At 40.2% G+C, this 19,353-nt stretch overlaps 1 long non-coding RNA gene across 1 annotated transcript in view; it reads left to right on the forward strand.

Moving 5' to 3' along the window:
* Window positions 1-19,008, forward strand: part of LOC115892336 — a 35,412-nt gene extending 16,404 nt beyond the window's left edge. Inside the window, exon 3 of the long non-coding RNA XR_004052225.1 lies at window positions 18,163-19,008. This is a non-coding gene — a long non-coding RNA (uncharacterized LOC115892336). The remainder of the gene's footprint in view (window positions 1-18,162) is intronic.
* Window positions 19,009-19,353: the final 345 nt, after the last annotated feature.

Here is a 19,353-nt window from a genome sequence, read left to right on the forward strand (position 1 = left end):
TAAGAACCTTGTTGGAGAACTAGTGTGGTCACTTGGAGGACATAAAACACTCTGGCCATTTGACTTGCCAGAGTTCTTGCATTGGTCCTTTCTTATTTCTGCATGTGGTTGTTCCTTTAACTGTGGTGTAGATTGAATACAGTCAGTAGATTTCTTTTCTGTATGTTTTCAAAGGGCCAAAGCTTTATGCAGGGCCTTTATTAGTGGTTGACTTGTCTTTGTTTTCACAGTGAGGTATGTTAGTGGGGTATTTTGGTGCTGAAGCTTTGGGATGTGATGCAGTAGGTGTCGCTTAGGCTTAGTGGTCAGTAGGTAGCCTCTTGCTCAGTCACACCGTCCCCTATATTTCCTCTCATTTTTAGCCATGCTCCCTCTCAATTCTCTGAGAGTGTGGACTCCTCTCCCACTTGAGTGCTGGCTATAGATCACAGCTTGGCGTTCCTAGGCTGCCCACCATAACTTTGAGGCGATCTCAGAGTTTATATTCCTTCCCCAACTTGGAGGCAGCAGAGGAAGGGACCTTAGTAGTGGTTGTGGCCATGGGTCTTTTACTTGCTTCCTGGGGCTCCACTCCAGTGAGATGCAGAGCAGCAATTGCTCAATGCAATCAGCTCAGGATGGGGGTGCAGGGGTCTGTGCTGTGTGCCCAAGCCAGGGGGGTCTTACCTAGTGATGAGCAGTGGGGGTGGGTGGAATAATGGGAAACAGACTGGCCTCCTCTCCTTGGGTCTACTGCAACTTGATGGAGGTGTGGATGAGACACTTGGGGTGTTTGCTCCTTTGTCAGTGCAAAGGAAGCCAGGGCAGTACCAGTACAGAGGCAGTGTCAGAGGGGTTTTCGGTTGCTCCTGGGGGCTCCAACTCCAGGAAACCTGGAGCCGCTGCTATTAGGAGTGTTCAGCCAGGAAGGTGCGGTGGCTGCACTGCTGGTGTCAGCTGGGGGCTCCACTTGTTGGGAAGCATGGGGTCAAGGGCTTATAGGGAAGAGAAACTGATGTCCTCTCTGTATGATGAATGTGATGTGGTATAAGCTCAGGTGTAGCCCTCAGGCTCTTTGTTTCTTCCCCAGACTTGGGGCAGCAGGGGCAGAACCACTGCTGTGACAGTGGCAGAGAGGCTCTGGGAGACTCTCTCCAGGGAAACTCAGAGCCACTACCAAGGTGTATGCATACCCATGGGTGGGGCAGCAGCTATTCTTTGGTTCTGAGCTGGGACCTTGCCTCGTGAAGAATAGAGGGTGGAGGTTCCCAGGGTAGAGGGACTAGACTCCTCTCTGTATGGTGGTTGCAGTGTGCTGACAGTGCCAGTATAATGCCTAGACCCTTTGTTCCTTCCCCAGCCCTAGGGCTGTCAGGGTGGTACCATTGCAACTGCAGTCGTGGAGGGGTTGTGGGTGAACTGTGGGACTTCCTCCTCGGAAAGATGCTGAGCTGCCTCTGACGGAAGTGATTGGTGGGGGCAGGGGTGGTTTTGCCGGAGTCCCAGGTGAGGCAGCCCAGCCCAGTGAGGAGAAGCGACAACCAGGACCTGTGTGGAGGAGAGTCTGGCAACTTTTCCGTGAGGCGCCTGCTCAGTCCCTGGTCCCCACGGACTCTCCAAAGCCTGGTGACAACAAAGGCGAGCAAAGATGGCAGCTTGCCCCTCCTGCTGGGATCCCTGTCCCAGGGAGGTGCAGAGCTGCCACTGGCTTGGTAGCCCCAGCAGGTGCTGGCTGGAGACCCAGACCAGGAGGTCCCACCAAATGAGGAGAAACAAGACCCACATGAAAAACAGTCCGGCCATTTTTCCATGAGGATGTTGCACTATATGCTGGAGTCTGCTCCGGTCTCCAGTCAGCTCGGATTTTCCAGTGCCTGAACGCAACAACATGGAAGGCTGCATAACAGCAAAGACGGTGGTCTGTTCCCTCCCTCCCAAGGAGGTGTGGAGCTACTGCTTGCCCAAAAACACTGGCGGGAGATGGCTGGATACCTCAGTCAGAAGGTCCTGCCCAGTGAGGAGAAATGAGACTGGGGACTCATGTAAAAAAACAATCTGGCCACTTTTCGATAGGGCAGAAGTGCTATGCTGTGAGTCTGCTCCAGCCCCCAAGTGCCTCAGACTCTCCAAAGCCTGAAGGCAACAATGGCCAAGACTTCGAAACAGTAAAGATGCCAGCCTGCCCCTCCCACTGGGAGCTCCATCTCAGGGAGGTGCAGAGCTGCTACTGGAAGCTGGCTGGCATCCCAGGCCTATGGATCTTATCCTGTGAGATGCCATGGAAGTGGGGCCTGTAGACCATTACTACTCAGCCTGCTGACGTTACAGGAGTCTTACCTCCCACATTGCCAGAGCTGCTACTGCCAGGATGCCTCAGAATCCAAGGCTCTCGGGACTCTGTGTGTGCCTGAACAGTGTCTCTGCCCAAAGTCCACATAGCTCTGATGTCAGACTGAAGGCCCTAGTGGAGTGGGTGTATGAGGGGATCTCCTGTCCCCAGGGTTGCAAAGATCCATGGAAAGTGCATAGGTTCCTGGGGTCATTCACAATTTCCCTGGGCAGAGAAGGCTCCCTGGCTCGGTGTCACTGCCAGGTGGGCAGTCATCCTGTCTTAGTCCTCTCCATTCTCTGTGGGTCGTTGTTTCCTTGAATAATACATGAATCCAATACATGGATCTGGGTGTTTCAGTTGAAGGTGTAGTATTTACTCTCACCTTTTATTTCTCTCCGTGAAGAGCAGCACACACTAGCGGCTTCTAGTCGACCATCTTCCGTGGTGCTATTCTTGGGATTTTTTTGTTTGGTTGGTTGGTTGGTTACTTGCTTGCTTTGGTTTTGGTTTTGAGGTTTTTGTTTTATTTCCCTGACATTATAAAACTTGATTTAAAAAAATCAGAGCAACAGATTTTGGGAAAAACCATAGGCTCTGTTTTAGTCTTGAGTGGCTAGATATACCTATTATACATCCACATTCCGATGTCAGGAAGGCCACTGAATATGTGACTGTAGAGATCAGGAGAGCAATTTGGGCTAGGGACCGGCAACAATAACCATCAGCATTGAGATGATACTTAAAGCCATGGAATTGAATGACCTACTCAGTGAGTGTTGATGACAAAGGAAAGAAATTGGATAGAGGAGTAGGATGCTGTTAAGAAAACTAAGAAGGAACAGAAACTTAGAGGAAAATCAGGAGAGTGTGGAATCACAGAAGACAAGGGGATAGAGTTTGATGAAGGAGGGAGCAGCCATCTGGAGTTAATGCTACTGGGAGGATTTGACTACATGCAGGCTGTCAGAGATTTTAACATGAGACATGATAGTTTGAAAGGTAGGCACAGAGGCTGTGTTTGGCAGCTCCTAAAATAGATCCCCACCTCCGTGAACTTGTGTATTTCCCTTCCTTTGGATGCGGACAGACTTACTGATTTGCTTCTAATAAATGGAATATGGCAGAAGTGATTAGATGTCACTTCTATTCAGCTACAAAATGATTATGACTTCCGTCTTAAGTTTTTTCTGTAGGCTTGCTCCTTTGCTGAGAGAAGCCAGCTGCCATCATGTAAGCCGCTCTACACAAAAGCCCATGTGTCAAGAAAGAATCTCCCTCCAATAGCCAGCCATAGTCTGAGACTTGGAGTGGCTCCTCTCCCAGCAAAATTGAAGATGTCTTCTGTCCCAGTTTACAGCTTGATTGTAGCCACAGGCATCCAACTAAGCCAAGCCAATATTGCTGACCCATAGAAACCATGAGCCCTAACAAAGCTGCCAAATTTTAGGGTGATTCTTTACACACCAATAGGTAACTAACACGTAAGCCAAATTGGAAAAAGTTGAAAGTGCCTGCAGTGAGCATAGACAACTCAGTCAAGAAGTTTGCTATGGGGGTGAGTAGAGGAATTATGTGGTGAGTAGAGGAATTACATGGTAAGTATAGAAAGATGAGGATCAGAGCATTTTCTTCTTCTTTTTTTTTTTTTTTTCTGAGACAGAGTCTCACTCAATTGCCCAGGCTGGAGTGCAATGGCATGATTTCAGCTCATTACAACCTCTGCCTCCCAGGTTCAAGTAATTCTCCTGCTTCAGCCTCCTGAGTAGCTAGGATTACAGGCCCACACCACCACACCAGGCTAATTTTTGTATTTTTAGTAGAGACCGGGTTTCACCATGCTGGCCAGGCTGGTCTGGAACTCCTGAGCTCAAGTGATCCACCCACCTCGGCCTCCCAAAGTGCTGAGATTATAGGCATGAGCCACTGTACCTGGCCTAATAACACCACTTCTCTGCCCAAAGTAATATTTAATATCTTCCCAAAATGGTGCCTTGAACACAGTAAGCTTTGTATCATGAGAGAGCACCCCAGAGTTTGATCAGCTCTGGGAAGCTGATGGGTAGGTCTTCTGAGCCTGTAAAACTAAAACAGCTGCTGAAAGATAGTGAAATTACCATAGTAATTGTGACTTCTTAGTGGCCAGCTGAGTGGTATTCTGGTGCCTTTCCCAACCTTCCCATTCCAAATGATGTAAGTATGATTTTCCTCATTTTAAAGATGTGACAATGAAGAAAGTAAGGTAAAAGTTTTTCCCATGACTGATAAGTGGCAGAGTCAGGCTTCAAACTAAGGTATGCCTGACTTCGGAAACCTGAGCAGTAGACTTCAGTAGTTAAGAGTATGTTTCCAAGCATCCAACTGCCCAGGTTAAAATCCTGACTCCACTACTTACTGTAATACCCATGTGACTCCGGGAAAGTCACTTAACCTTCCTTGGTCTCAGTTTGGAAGATAATTACAGTACCTATGATATAAAGTTAGTACCTATAATCTGGATTGTTACAATGATGAGTAAATATATTGAGAGCGTAACCAGTGTCAAAAAAATTCTGACATTGCCCCCTGTATTAGCATGTTCTTGAACTGCTATAAAGAAACACCTGGCCTATAATCCTAGCACTTTGGGAGGCTGAGGTGGGTGGATCACCTGAGGTCAAGAGTTTGAGACAGGCCTGGCCAACATGGTGAAACTCCCATCTTTACTAAAAAAAAAAAAAAAAAGTATCTGGGCATGGTGCCACACAACTGTAATCCCAGTTACTTGGGAGGCTGAGGTAGGAGAATCGTTTGAACCTGGGAGGCGGGGGCTACAGTGAGCCAAGATGGCACCAGTGCACTCCAGCCTGGGTGACAGAGTGAGACTCCATCAAAAAACAAAACAAAACAAAAAAGACAAGTCCTGAGACTGGGTAGTTTATGAAGACAAGAGGTTTAATTAGTTCATGGTTCTGCGTTCTGTACAGAAAGCATGGCAGCAACTGCTTGGCTTTCTTCATAGTGGAAGGCAAAGGGGAAGCTGCCATTTCCCATGACTGGAGCAGGAGGATGTGGACAGGGGAGGGAAAGTGCTACACACTTTTAAATAACCAATTCTCGTGAGAACTCGTTCAGTATCATGAGAACAGCACCCAGGGTGATTGTGTTAAACCATTAGAAACCGCCCCTGTGATCCAGTCACCTCCAACTAGGCCTTACCTCCAACACTGAGGATTACACTTGAACATGAGATTTAGGTGGGACACAGATCCAAACTATATCACCTCCCTTATATCTTGACCCACATAAAACCTGACATATTTTGTGAAGCTTTTCCACATAAAACTAACATTTTATGAAGCTTTTCCTGCTCCCTTGAGCCAGAAAAAAAAAAAGTCTTTCTCTCTTACATGTTTCCTCTACTGTGTTATAGTTACCATAAAATTTTTTGTGTACATACGCATCCTACAACTAGAATAGAAGCTTCTTAAGAAGGATTGTTGGGTTTTGTTTTTTTTTTTTTTTTTTTCATTTTACTGTCATTCACACTAGCTAACATAGTACCATGACATATAGTAAATATTTGATATGTATTTATTGACTTGAATAGTTGGAATAGAATCAGAGGGTACAATGTAGAAGCCAAAAAATAATAATAAGATTTATCTTATGTTTTCAAAGAAAATGCGTGTTTTGTTTCTTTAACTTCTCCCAAGGTGTAGATGATGAAAACTCATCTTAGATAATGGTGATTGTCATGAAGTAATGGGCATCACGGGGTGGGAGTGAGATGGTACTGCATGGGAACTGTACTAGATAGATCTAGATAGATCAGAACATCTGTGTTCCAGCCATGACTCTGCTCATGCCCCTGATCTCATTAGCTGAGATCTTCAAAGAAGTCACTTAATCTTTTACCAAGTAAAAAGAACTCACAAAATAAATGAACCTAATGTATTTAAATATTTGGGTTTCTCCTTTCCACCTAATCATAGGGAACTGATTGGTAAACTCAGAATTATGGTGTTATGTAAGTGGTTAAGAAATGTGGGCTTTGTAACCATTTATTGATTTACTCAAGAAATTCAGCGCATACAAAACTGCTTTCAAATTTAGGCTGTGGCATTTACTAGCAATTTACTTTCAGCAAGTAACTTAACCTTTCTATGACTCAGTTTCTTCATTGGTAAAAACATGCCTCATGGAGTTGTGCTCAGGAAAATGTATGTAAAATATATAGCCTAGTACAGAATGTATGCTTAAAAATGGGTGGTGGTAATGGGAATTATTGCTGGTTGTATTTGTGTAGTTGTCTTTTTGTTACTATTATACCATGTGTCAGAAGTCAAAATTTTCCTAACTTATTTGTTTCAGTTTTATATCACCTACTGAATTCACTTGTTTGGTAGCGTATATCCTGAGTGTTTAGTGTAGACACAACATAAATGTCTCCCATGATGACTGTCTTAGTCAGTTTGGGCTGCTATAACAAATTACCATAGAGTGGTGGCTTACAAACAACACATATTTATTTCTTATAGTCCTAGAGGCTGGGAAGTCTATGATCAAAGTTCCAAAAGATGTGACATCTGGTGAGAGCTCACTCTTTAGTTCACAGATGCTACCTTCTTGCTGAGTTCTCACTTGGTGGAAGAGGCCAATAAACTCTCTCTGGCCTCTCTGATAGGGTCACTAATCCCATTCATGAGGACTCTGCATTTGTGATCTAACCAAAGGCCCCACCTCTTAGTACTATTATTGCACTGGGGATTAGATTGCAACATAAGAATTTGGGGGGTGGAGGACAAATATTCAGACTACAGCAATGAGATAAGTAAAGGCTCAGGTAACAATGTACATACTCAGCAACTGAGTCTCTGAACCTAATAAATATCTAATAACATGAAGTGAGTGATAGATGAAAAATAAGTGAAAGGTTTAAAATATAGTCTCTATTAATTCTTACATTCTTAAATTCAAAGGCAAGTCGACCAGTTGCTTCCATAAGCTTCAAGTTAACCGCTTATGCTGTAGTAATTCGCCCAAACTTCACTAGCACTTTCATGTCTTCATGATACTTCTAAATCAGCCTACCCTCATCTTCAATCAAGAATTTCTCAAGTCTTAGCATGGACTTATAAAAATATTGAAGCATAGAACTCCATTCAGACAAGTTAAATAAAAAGCCACCTGGGAATTCTTAGAAACATAGTTTAGGTGGTAATGTTTGGTTCAATAATCAACTCCTGTAATTTATCACTGGTAGATAATTTGTGAAAATTACATACAGCAGGATAATCTTGTTTTATATTTTTCTTTTGAGAAATTAGATAAGTTGTTTGTATTCTTTTTAATCATTTAAAGTAATTACAAACTAAATGAAAAGATTCATGAGGACATATGTAATCTTCAAACAACCATATTTAAGAACAACTATTTTATCAGGGAATATTTTTTATACTACTGAATATTGTTAGCTTCAAAATGCTACCATGAAAGGAAATGCTCTTCTTTTCTTGTATTCCAAATACAGCAAAGATAAAGATTTGTAGTGAGTGTGCCAATTATAACAGAATACTACAAATATATGCATAATTTGAAAACATATTGCAGCTAGCAAGATAATTTCCAGAATACATGTATGGTAATCCACTTCTCTGAGCATTGCTAAAATGCTTTACAGAGATAGAGTATTATTTTCTTCTCTGATATTGCCTCTCCCTAGAAAAACTCACAGACTAATATTAAACAGTTATGAAAATTCCAACTCAAATATAGGAAGTCATGTTTTACATTAGACTAGGAACATAACCACTTCTCTTTTCTCTCTACAGGAATTTAGGCACTTAGCTTCTATTGTATTTGTGTTAATGAGAGTTTGCATGTAAATTTCCTCAATTGGAACAGGATTATGCCCTTTGCACATTGATAGTGACAGTTTGTCAGTGTGGAAGATGTAACGCCATTTTCTTTCTTTAACCCATGAGAGGTGAATGTGTCTCTTTGCGGAAGACCTTATGCTCTGTTGGTTTGTGGAACCTCTCCATCTAATAGTTTCTCTGTCTCTTAAGTGGAAATCTGTCTCAGGAAATTAAGGGGAGAGAGGAGAGTAGACAGTCATGGATGATAAGCTATTGGGAAGCACAGTAAATAATGGAGTGAAATGCAGCTCGAAAGAGAGGAATCATTTAAGGCTATTAGATGACAAATCCACTTCAATGCAGTTATTATACCTGTAAATATAGAAAAATGACAATGTTGACAACTCTTCATCACACAATCTGTGTCATTAATAAATGATGAAGGATAGAAGGAGTAAAAGAAATAAAGCCAACATTCTGTGCATAACAATATCACAGAAGCACTTGGAACACCTAGCTAAGCTAAAAACAAAGGCATAGCTCGGCACCACTAATGAGGGATGACTGAGATGAAAAGACAAAGTTCAAAAGCATGTGTTTGTAAAATAGCATAAGTAATACAGGTTTCTTTATTTAAAATAAATACGTAATTTTGCCTTACATATCAGAAAATAATTAATATGTAATAATTGCCTGTGTAATTTTGTTTAATATTGTTTTTCAGGGAAAAGATAGCTGTCTGCATTCATGTAGGGCAAATGAAACTATTTATAGAGTGGTTGCCCACTTCATATTCCTTAAATGCCAAACATATTAAAAATCTCCAGAGGGTATTTTCATCTCCTCCTGGAAAATCATACACAATTACTGTATCTCTGAGTGTCCTCTAAGGTGGGGCAACAACAAGAGTTATAAGTCCAACTTAAGTAAGAACAAAGATCTAAAAGAAGTTTGGAGAGCATTATGTCCCTGTGATTTGGAGACCTATACACATTACCCTGGGTTCATGGAGCTCTCAAAGGCTAAACATTTCAAAGAATAGATTGGGTTGACTTTTCCAAGAGCTGTGTAATTATAATGGGTAGTAGAGGTTGCTAGTGGTCGGTCTCCCATTACACATTCTCACCTTTTCCCTTAGTGTTAGAACTCCTGATTCTAGCTGGGCACATGACTGCTAAATAAAGATTAGAAATTCTTTTGAAGCCAGTAAGTAGGCATGTAACTAAGTTCCAGCAATGTAATGTAACTAGAAGTGGCTGATTTCTAGGAAGTTCCTTAAAGGAAGGGGACATTCACCTCTTTATTCCTTCTTCTTGCCGGCTCAAGGCATATGTAAAGGCTGAAATTCCCAAGAGTGGCCGAGTGGCAAGATGGGAACTTCCTGGAGCTACCTAAGGACTCTAGCCTGAGTATCTCTGGATCGTAGGTATTTAAGAGAAACAAACTTCTCTCTGGTTTATCACTATTATTTTGAGTTTTCTGTTACTTATAGAAAAGCCTAATTTTATATGCTATGCAGTTCTAAAAAGTAGAAAAGTAAACCATTATCTCTTTATCTAGAGGTTGCTCCAAAAAGTGAATTGCTAACCCTGACTAATGCCTAATTGATTGCCTTCAACTCATACAATCTTTTCAAGTTACACACAGTAGAAATGGAATCATTGGTGATAGATCGATTATCAAATAGAAGACTAAGGCTGGAATTTGCTGTTGTAACAATAGGCCTACCCATCTTGGTAAATCAAATTTGTGCATAGTTGGAGGAAGAAAATGTCAGAAGCTATATCTGAAGACACCTTAGAACCCTATCAGGCCAGACACCTATAAATATTGTTTTTGAATACATTGGGTCTCCTACCATCAATTACGAGGCTGGCCCTCTTGGCCTGAAGTGACCCTGGGTACTGGGATTGAAACTCTTCAACAAAGACAGAGAAAGCAAGTACTACTGCCATTTTCCAAGGAAAGTATCACTTTATTCTTTCCCTACTGGCAGAGGACTGTAACAGTTGTCTCTCTGGAAATAAGAAATTGGATAACCAGACCAATGGTATTCTCCAATCCATCTTATCAGAGCAGAGCTCTTAAATTCACGTCTGCTAATACTAGCCTGGTATTTTTTGTCCTAAACCAGAGACAGACAAACTAAAGCCCTTGGACCAAATACTGTTTTTGTAAATAAACTTTTACTGAAATGTAGCCACAGCCATGCCCTTTATAAAAAATGTTTGCTTTTATAAAAAAGGTTTGCTGTTCTATCCCTCTCTATACTACACTATTTTAGGTAAGAAATGTTAAGATTCTTAAAACTTCATTTTAAACTTTCAAGTCCCTTCTACTTCAAGATAACTCCCCAGATCTGTCTACTCTAGGGTGAGAGTGCATGCTTTACTAGGGCATAGTGGAACTTTCTTATTAAATCCAATTAGTGAGTTTTTATGCATCAACCCCAAACAAGCAAGACTTTCCTGAAAGTGCAATATAAAGGCCTGATATGGTTTGGCTGTGTCCTTACCCAAATTTCATCTTGAATTATAGTTCCCCAAATCCCCATGTGTTGTATTTTTTTTCTCTGAATTGTGTGCCATCTTCCTTTTACCATCTATTTCCAGTAATTAAATTTTCTTATCATTCCTTTTATTTCTGCATGTCTTTTACATTCTTAAAAGCCTGAGCATTTTTTTTTTCCTTAATGTGGTCTCAACAACTGTATTCCCATACTCTCTTATAGATCCACATTTGATAATATGGGATCTATTTGTGATTAGTATTCTAAAAGCTAGAATGAAAAGGTAAGTCACAAGATTAGATATATTCAGAAATACTCATTAGGTCATACAGTACTTACATTTTAGTGCTTCTTGTGGTTGCAATTGCACATCTTCCTTACAATTTCACTTCTTTGTCTTTACCTGAGTGGCACATAATGTTTTTTGCATGTCTTCTTCAGTTGGGTACCAGCTGCATTGTCCCAATGGCTTTCAAAAGGAGACTAATGGACCTAATCCACAAATACTGACTAGAAGCCAGAGTAAAGACAAGAGGCTCTGTTTATTGGCCATTAGTCATCAATAAATGATGGCAGTGTTAAACAATAAAGACAGACCTCTGAGAATATTATTAACATTACTTACAAAATAAATGTTTCTGTGATATATTGGGTTTTGGTAGTCAAATTCCCAGAGGGCTCTAGGACTGGGTTTGTCATCTGCTGCATTTTAAACTGAAATATCTTTTTCAAAAGCTCTTTCTGGTTCTTTGCTTTGATGGACTTATAAGAAGACTGGGATTTCCTCAAAGAGTAAGATCTTCCTTTCCTCTGGATGTGTGTCATGTGTCATTGGGTTAACTTGAAAAAGACCTGGGAATATCTGGCAAATATTTTGATCTTTTCACAACTTGGGTCTCTATACATGTATAAGTTTGTCAAAACCCATCAACTATCTGACCCAAGAAAGCAAAGTATAAATCTTGAGACCTTAACAATAACCCCAAAACAAGATCAATCTGTTTTTGCATTGCCTTCTAAAAGAACATAGAGAAAAGCAATTAGAAAGTACTTTGTATCTGTTTCCCTCTCTATTTTTCCTAAAATAATATGCCTCCTCACTTAGTACCATATTGCAAACAGCTGGAGTCTATCACATGTTATTCCTACTCGTAGAATATCCTAAAAGCAATAAAGAGAGAAAGAATAAACATGTTTTAAATTATTCAATTTTCATGCTTTATGACTTTCTCATGATCACTTTAGTCATCTACCTAAAGATTTATTTTGAAGGCTAAGTGTGATTACAGATGAATGCACTTCTAAAACCAATATGAAATACCTTCCTTAAAACACTTAAGAATGCAAGAGACAGTGAAAACATGGAGGCTTTAAACTCCATATCTACCATTTGAGTACATTACCTAACCACAGTTAAAGATTCCTTTCTTTGTTGATAGAATAGAATAGCCAAGAGCAGGGGTGGCAAACCTGGAAAATGCAAATTCTCAAAAATCATAGGGAAGACATGATATTGTTGTTACTTTGAAGAAGTGCATAAAAATCTCATGCTATCTCATTGAGAGGCAAGTGACCCTTCTCTTCACTGGTAAAACATGTCATGGTTAATAATACCTGCTTCATAAGACGGTTGTGAAGGTTAAATATAGATAAATCACCTAGAGGTAGAGTTAATGGTAATAAATGTTCCTTCTTTTGTTCCCCCTGCATTTTGTCCTCCTTCCTGTTCTCAAAGAGAAGAAAAGTCAACAGTAATCCTAAACATCACTAGTTGTGGAATAGACTTAGGAACAGAATAGGATGAAAGTCTCCTACATTTTAATGATAAACACAAAATGGTGGCAAGATATCTAATGTCTTTCCTGAATCTTTGCACAAAAACATGACATACTTCTTCTCATTCTATAGAAACACCAAAATGTGAACAACCTCTCTGAAGTTACCAAAGAATAGATCCAAAAAGAATATCAAAGTCTCCAAACTTGAAGTTTAAAATTCTGAAAACAAGCATATTATATCTGAGATATTACTTGGTAGGTTTGTTTGTATATCATCAACCAGTAGTGAAATTACTAATGTTCTTTGTAGGTTTATTATTCATCTGTGAATGTTTTAGTAGATAACCAGTTGTATGTTTATATCATTATATGTTTATATATTTATTAGACACCCCATTATAGGTTTATGTGTTAACTCAAAAAGAGGGCCTAAGGAGAACTCCACAGTAGAGAACAAAGAGTGAGGTTACAAGTGGGCAAGTACACATGTAGTGGCCATGACTGTGATTATTTGAGAAGCTACTTCGTTTCAGAAGTTTTAGGCATCGGTCTCTACCTTCCACTGAAATTCATATTTTCCCTTTGCTGAGTCTTTGTGGCTTTATTCTGTTACTCCAGAGCCAAGTCTCACTTGCATAGTTGTCTGGGAAATCTACCAGAGCTAAACTCCCCAAGACTCATTTTCTTCCTAGTTCTTCCTATTGCATTTGCTGGCTTGGTCCTCCGTCAGCTCATAGAGGCTTCACTGATCATTCCCCTCTGCACCCAGAATGCTAAATTAGTGTGTGATCTCTGGTAGACCTAGGCCCTATTTTGCTTGATAGGGTCTAAAACACATCAGTGCTCTGTGACAATTTTAGAACATCTCTCAATATACTATAAGCGGGTAACATATGGTGTTTGCATACACATAGCTCCAAACAGGATCCAGGAGCATGGCTTTATTCCCAGACCATGACCACGTGAGGGATGAGGGTTCTGCTCCTGTCTCCAGGTTGGAGGTTTCCCAGAGAATCACTTTGATCTAGTTTCACATTCACCCCATGGGATGGCTCTAATTGCCCTCTAAGGGACTACAGTCAATCACAGGAGCAGGCTCGGATCCTGTTGTAGTTCAGGATCCTCCAGATGTCCCTATCTTAGCTTTCTTCAGATAGACTGGAAAGCCCTTGGAGGGTCAAAGACTGAACCAGCCTTCCAGATTTCCCTGGATCACAAACAACACAAGCCCTGGCCATTGACTTTAGATGCTTTTAAGTATCAGAGCAGGATGGGTGAATGGAACTATGCAGCAATCCACGCTAACATTTAGCCGTATTTGCAATAAGGACCCAGATATGCCATCAGCCTGGTGCTACCTGGCAAAGTGCACTTCAATTTCAAGCTGATGTGTTTACTTTCCAGGTTTGAAATTGTTGTCAGCAATTTTTATTTTAAATAGAAGTTGCAGTCACTGGCCTTTTAGAATACTTCATATTTACAAAGGTTCATTTTACAAGAACATCCTAAAGTGCTATATGAATATCATTTCATTTATCCTCATCACATCTCTGTGAGGGAAAGTAACCCATATTGCCCTCCCCCATCATCACCAGACCTTGTGTTCAAATGAAAACACACACACAAAGCCCCAACACAGAGGGTTTCCAGAGGACCAGAACAGAACTGATACTGAGCCCAATAATTGTGTGTTGTATATGAAGGTTTGGGCGCTGACAAAGGACTTGGGGGAAATAGTTCTATCACACCAAGAGAATAACACTTTCTTAAGGGCAGAAGAATGGGGACATGGGAAGAGAACCTAAATCAGCCCATTGTTTTGAAGACCCTTGTTCTCTGCCTTCTTTCTCCTGTTATCAGTTATTACCATCACTCAGAAAGGAGGTGGAAGGGAGGCATGGAGCAAACTGATGAGCCCATAAATTGTTGAGCCTGTTACTTGTTTTTGAAATATTCACCTGTGTTCTAGATCAGAAATCAACTGATTTTTATTCCATAACACTTTCAAATGATTAGGATAATCCATCAAGCGTAGCCTAAGAACCTTTATTTCCTAAGATTAAATCAATTTGATTCAACTATTTGTTTAGTAGAAGCTTTGATGATAATAATAATGGCAAAAGGAATTGGGGAGGGATGATGATGAGAGCAGTACATCTTTTTCTCTCATCAAGAGGTAAGGAAGTGAGTGCTTATTGAGTAAGTATGGTGTACCAAGAGCTTTTCTAGATGACATTGTCTTTTAAATATCAGAGCAGAATGGGCAAATGAACTATGCAGCGATCCATGCTAACATTTAGCCTTATTTGCAATAAAGACCCAGACATGCTGTCAGCCTGTTGCTACCTGGCAAAGTGCACTTCAGTTTCAAGCTGATGTGTTTACTTTTCAGGGTTGAAATTGTCAGCAATCTGTGACAATTCATTTAACACTGAATTTTGGGAATTATGGTTCTTATGTCAGAAGCATTTGAACCACAATGACTCCATCTTGAATCGGTAAATGAGGCTGAGACCTGCTGGGCTGCATTCCTAGGAGGTTAGGCATTCTTTGCCACAGGATGAGACAGGAGGTTGGTAGGACTGGTATCATAAGACACAGGTCATAAAGACCCTGCTGATAAAACAGGATATGGTAAAGAAGCTGACCAAAACCTACTAAAACCAACATGGTGATGAAAGTGACCTCTGATAGTTCTCACTGATCATTATATGCTAATTATAATTCATTATAATTATACGTTTATATATATTATGTACTATATTATGTTTATAATTCATTAGCATGCTAAAAGACACTCCCATTACACCATGACAGTTTACAAATGCCATGGCAACATCTAGAAGTTACCCTGTATAGTCTAAAAAAGGGAGGAATCCTAAATTCTGGGAATTGCCCACCTCTTTCCCTCATGAATAATCCACCCCTTGTTTAGCATGTGATCAAGAAATAACCATAAAATTAGCCAATCAGCAGCCCTCGGGGCTGCTGTCTTTATGGAGTAGCTGTTCTTTTGTTTCTTCTCTAATAAACTTGCTTTCTTTTTACTCTGTGGACTCGCCCTGAATTCTTTCTTGTGTGAGATCTCTTGGGGTCTGGGTAGGGACCCCCTTCTAGTAACACTTATGCTCCTTTTCAAGAAACCAACACTCAGAAAAAATAAACAACTTATAAGGTGACACAGCTAGTAAACTCCAGAGTCTAGACTCTACCCAAATCTTTCTAATTCTTAAACTCCAGTTAAGAGTTGCTTTGGGGTTGTTCTCATATGCTAATGTGAAGCTACTGAAGAACACATTCTCTTACCAAGAAGCAATTGTTACAACTGGATAGGAGGAACGAGTTCTGGTGTTCTGTACACTGCAGGGTGAATAGGGTTAACTATAATTTATTGTGTATTTTTTAAAAGCTAGAAGAGAGGATTTTTATGTTCACAGCACAAAGAAATGATGTTTGTGGGGATAGTATACTAATTACCCTGATTTGATAATTACATGCTATATACAAATACCAAATATCACTCTGTATCTCATAAATATGTACAAGTATTATATGTCAACTAAAAATAAAAGGAGAAAAAAGTCAACTGTTTTTGTTCCCAAACCAGTTTGTATCTTTTGCTCTTGTTATTTGGATAACATTATTTGGTTAAATGTTGAGCACTAATGAAGTATAAATATAGAAGCCGGGTGCAGTGGCTCATGCCTGTAATCCCAACACTTTGGGAGGCCAAGGCAAGAGGATCGCTTGATGTCAGGTGTTTGAGACCAGCGTGGGCAACACAGTGAACACGTCTCTACAAAAAATATAAAGATTATCCAGGCATGGTGGTGTGTGCCTGTAGTCCCAGCTACTCAGGGAGCTGAGGTGGGAGGATGACTTGACCCCAGGAGGTCAGGCTGCTGTCAGTTGTGATCATGCCTCTGCACTCGAACCTGGGTGACAGAGCAAGACTCTGTCTCAAAAAAAAAAAAAAAAAGGAAAGAAAGAAGTATAAATACAGAAGTTTATTGTTTCTATGAAGACTAGAGTGCTTAAAAATTGTTTTCATATATATGTGGATTATATACCTGCAAAATATTAGAGTAAATTTATAAAAATCTAGGATTCTGCATTCAGATTGCTTCAACATTCTTCTGGCATCTTAAAGAAATGGAAACTGGAAATTGGTCAGGCATGTGGCTCTGGTTCTTTAAAAAAGATGATGCAAAAATCAAAGAAGAGGCAAGGTATATATACACACACACACACACACACACCCTGATTTGATCATTACTTTCTGTATACATATACCAAATGTCACTCTGTATCTCATAAATATGTACACCTATATATACACACACACATAATATATAGGTGTATATACATATGTGTACATATGTATATACATTTACTCAGGGTCAGCATTGGGTTAAAAAACCAAGTTTTCTAATATTTATGTACACATATGTATATACACCTATATATTATATTCTAATATTAATGTACACATATGTATATACACCTATATATTATATATATAAAGTGTATACCAACTTACACTTTTAAACCTTTTAAAAAGGTAGCTTACATATTTCCCTGCTTTAATTGCCTTTTCCAATTAACTAGCCAGCTGTAGATTTTTAAAGCTTTTGATAAGAAGATGACCTCTCCTATAAAGCTTTTATTCTCTGGTCTGGGAATCCTATCTGCTTATTAATTTTATATATTTCTACAATCAGAGAGAAATTTACACATAAGTCTTAACTCTTCTTTTGAGGAAAGAGAAGAATTGAAGATGATAGGAAGGGAAAATATCCAAGGGTGGGTTCTCAAACAACTGAGATGAATATAAAAATTGAGTAACAAATAAATGGTTCAACTAATAGTTAAATTCTCATTAATGTTAAATTAGAAGCCCATTCTATGTAAAATTATCTGTTTCTGTTATTTTTGTTTGCCTTCATTTCCCAGTGAAAGCTTATTTTAAGAAAGGCCAACTTTCCTCACTAAACATTCTCAGTAATCACGTTGCTTTTCCAGTCACCCAAAGTCACAAACCAGAGCGTTGTCCAAGGCTCCTCCTCCTTTCAACCTCCAAATCCATTGAACTCCATCTCCCAACTGTTTTCGTATCTGTCCCTTTATCTTACTGCGTAGGAGGGATCAAACACAAGGGCAAGCATTTACCAAGTACATGTATCAAAGTCAATCCCTACTTTCCTGCATCTCTGCTCCTTGAACCACACATTTTATTTTATAGGATCCTGATGGAGTCAAAAAGATAACTTCTCTCACTTCCTGTCATATTTGCTGTATGATAACAAGATATTCTCAGAATTAAAAGGCTTTCCTGATACATGTTGCTGAAATTAATTTGTTGTTCTACCTGCTGCTACTGACATCAGTAGCACAACACAACTGTTACGTACACTTTCCATAGGTCTCCTGTATTAACCGTCCACCACTACCACCATCCCTTCCAGTAGCAAATCTTCAGCTCAGTTCCCGTGTTAATCTAGAATCCAAATCTCAGTTTATAACTGCTGCACTCAAAAGCAGTCAATATTCTCTTGACCTATCAGACCGAATCCAAGCTCCTTGGAATTAAAATATCAGGTCCTCTGCAATCTGGATCTCTCCTTGTTTTTATAGATGTGACTCATCTTCTCTTTAAACAATAGCTTTGCTCCTCTAGACAATTTCTACTCATTCTTTAGGTCTCATATTCGTTGTCTTCTCATCTAGGAAGTCCCACCGATACCCCAGGACAGTGGGGGAGGCGCCCTTCCTTCTGTGTCTCCAACCCTAGCATCCACCTAGTGTATGCCTTGGACAAAGATGCCAAGAAGAATTTGCCAACACTGCAATAGACAGAGACGATCAAAGGCTGCTGTGCCCTTGGGGGCCCAGCTGTGCCAAATCAGTGACTAAGACAACTGTGGATTCTAAGGAGAGCTCTTGGAATGTGAAATAGGAAAAAGCCCTGTTGTGGAATCAGTTCTCCCTGCCTGAGCTATCCTTTATAGGAGGTTATGCCATGAACACCAAGCATCGGTTTTAATCTTATGCTATTGTGTCGAAGTCTCCTCCTCATGTACATTGAATAACATCTTATGTCTTCTATTTATATTAATTTACACAGTTAAATTATCAAAGGAAAACACCAAAATCATACTTTTCCAAGTTTGAGCTTGACTTTTGGCTTTCTTTAAGAACTATAAATTTGATGTGGCAATGCATTAAATTCTTGAGTTATTCTTAGACCACTTTTAAGATTAATGTAGTCTTAAAATTGGTTTTTCTTAGATTGTGCATTCATTTCATTAAGGTGAAGCATATTTGGAAATTAGCACTAAATTAAATTTTTCCCATTCTAAAACAACTTACATATATATCAGATGTTAGTAGACTTCATTTTTATATTCTTAAAATTGCACCAAAAAATTATATTTTGTATAGAATATATGTAGTACTTGACAGTTATAAAAACCTGCATGAGGCCGGGCGCTGTGGCTCACGCCTGTAATCCCAGCACTTTGGGAGGCCGAGGCAGGCGGATCACAAGGTCAGGAGATCGAGACCATCCTGGCTAACACGGTGAAACCCTGTCTCTACAAAAAATACAAAAAAAATTAGCCCGGCGCGGTGGCGGCGGGCGCCTGTAGTCCCAGCTACTCGGGAGGCTGAGGCAGGAGAATGGCGGGAACCCGGAAGGCGGAGCTTGCAGTGAGCCCAGATCGCGCCACTGAACTCCAGCCTGGGGGACACAGCGAGGCTCCGTCTCAAAAAAAAAAAAAAAAAAAACCTGCATGAATTTATTTGCTTCTCACAATCCAATAGTACAGACAGATAGGTATTATTATCCCCATTTTAGCGATGAGGAAATGCAGGGTGGTTTGAGGACTCTGGCCACATTTACCCAGGGTTAGCACTGGG

Source organism: Rhinopithecus roxellana, chromosome 2, assembly GCF_007565055.1.
Source record: "Rhinopithecus roxellana isolate Shanxi Qingling chromosome 2, ASM756505v1, whole genome shotgun sequence".
Classification (NCBI taxonomy): domain Eukaryota; kingdom Metazoa; phylum Chordata; class Mammalia; order Primates; family Cercopithecidae; genus Rhinopithecus; species Rhinopithecus roxellana.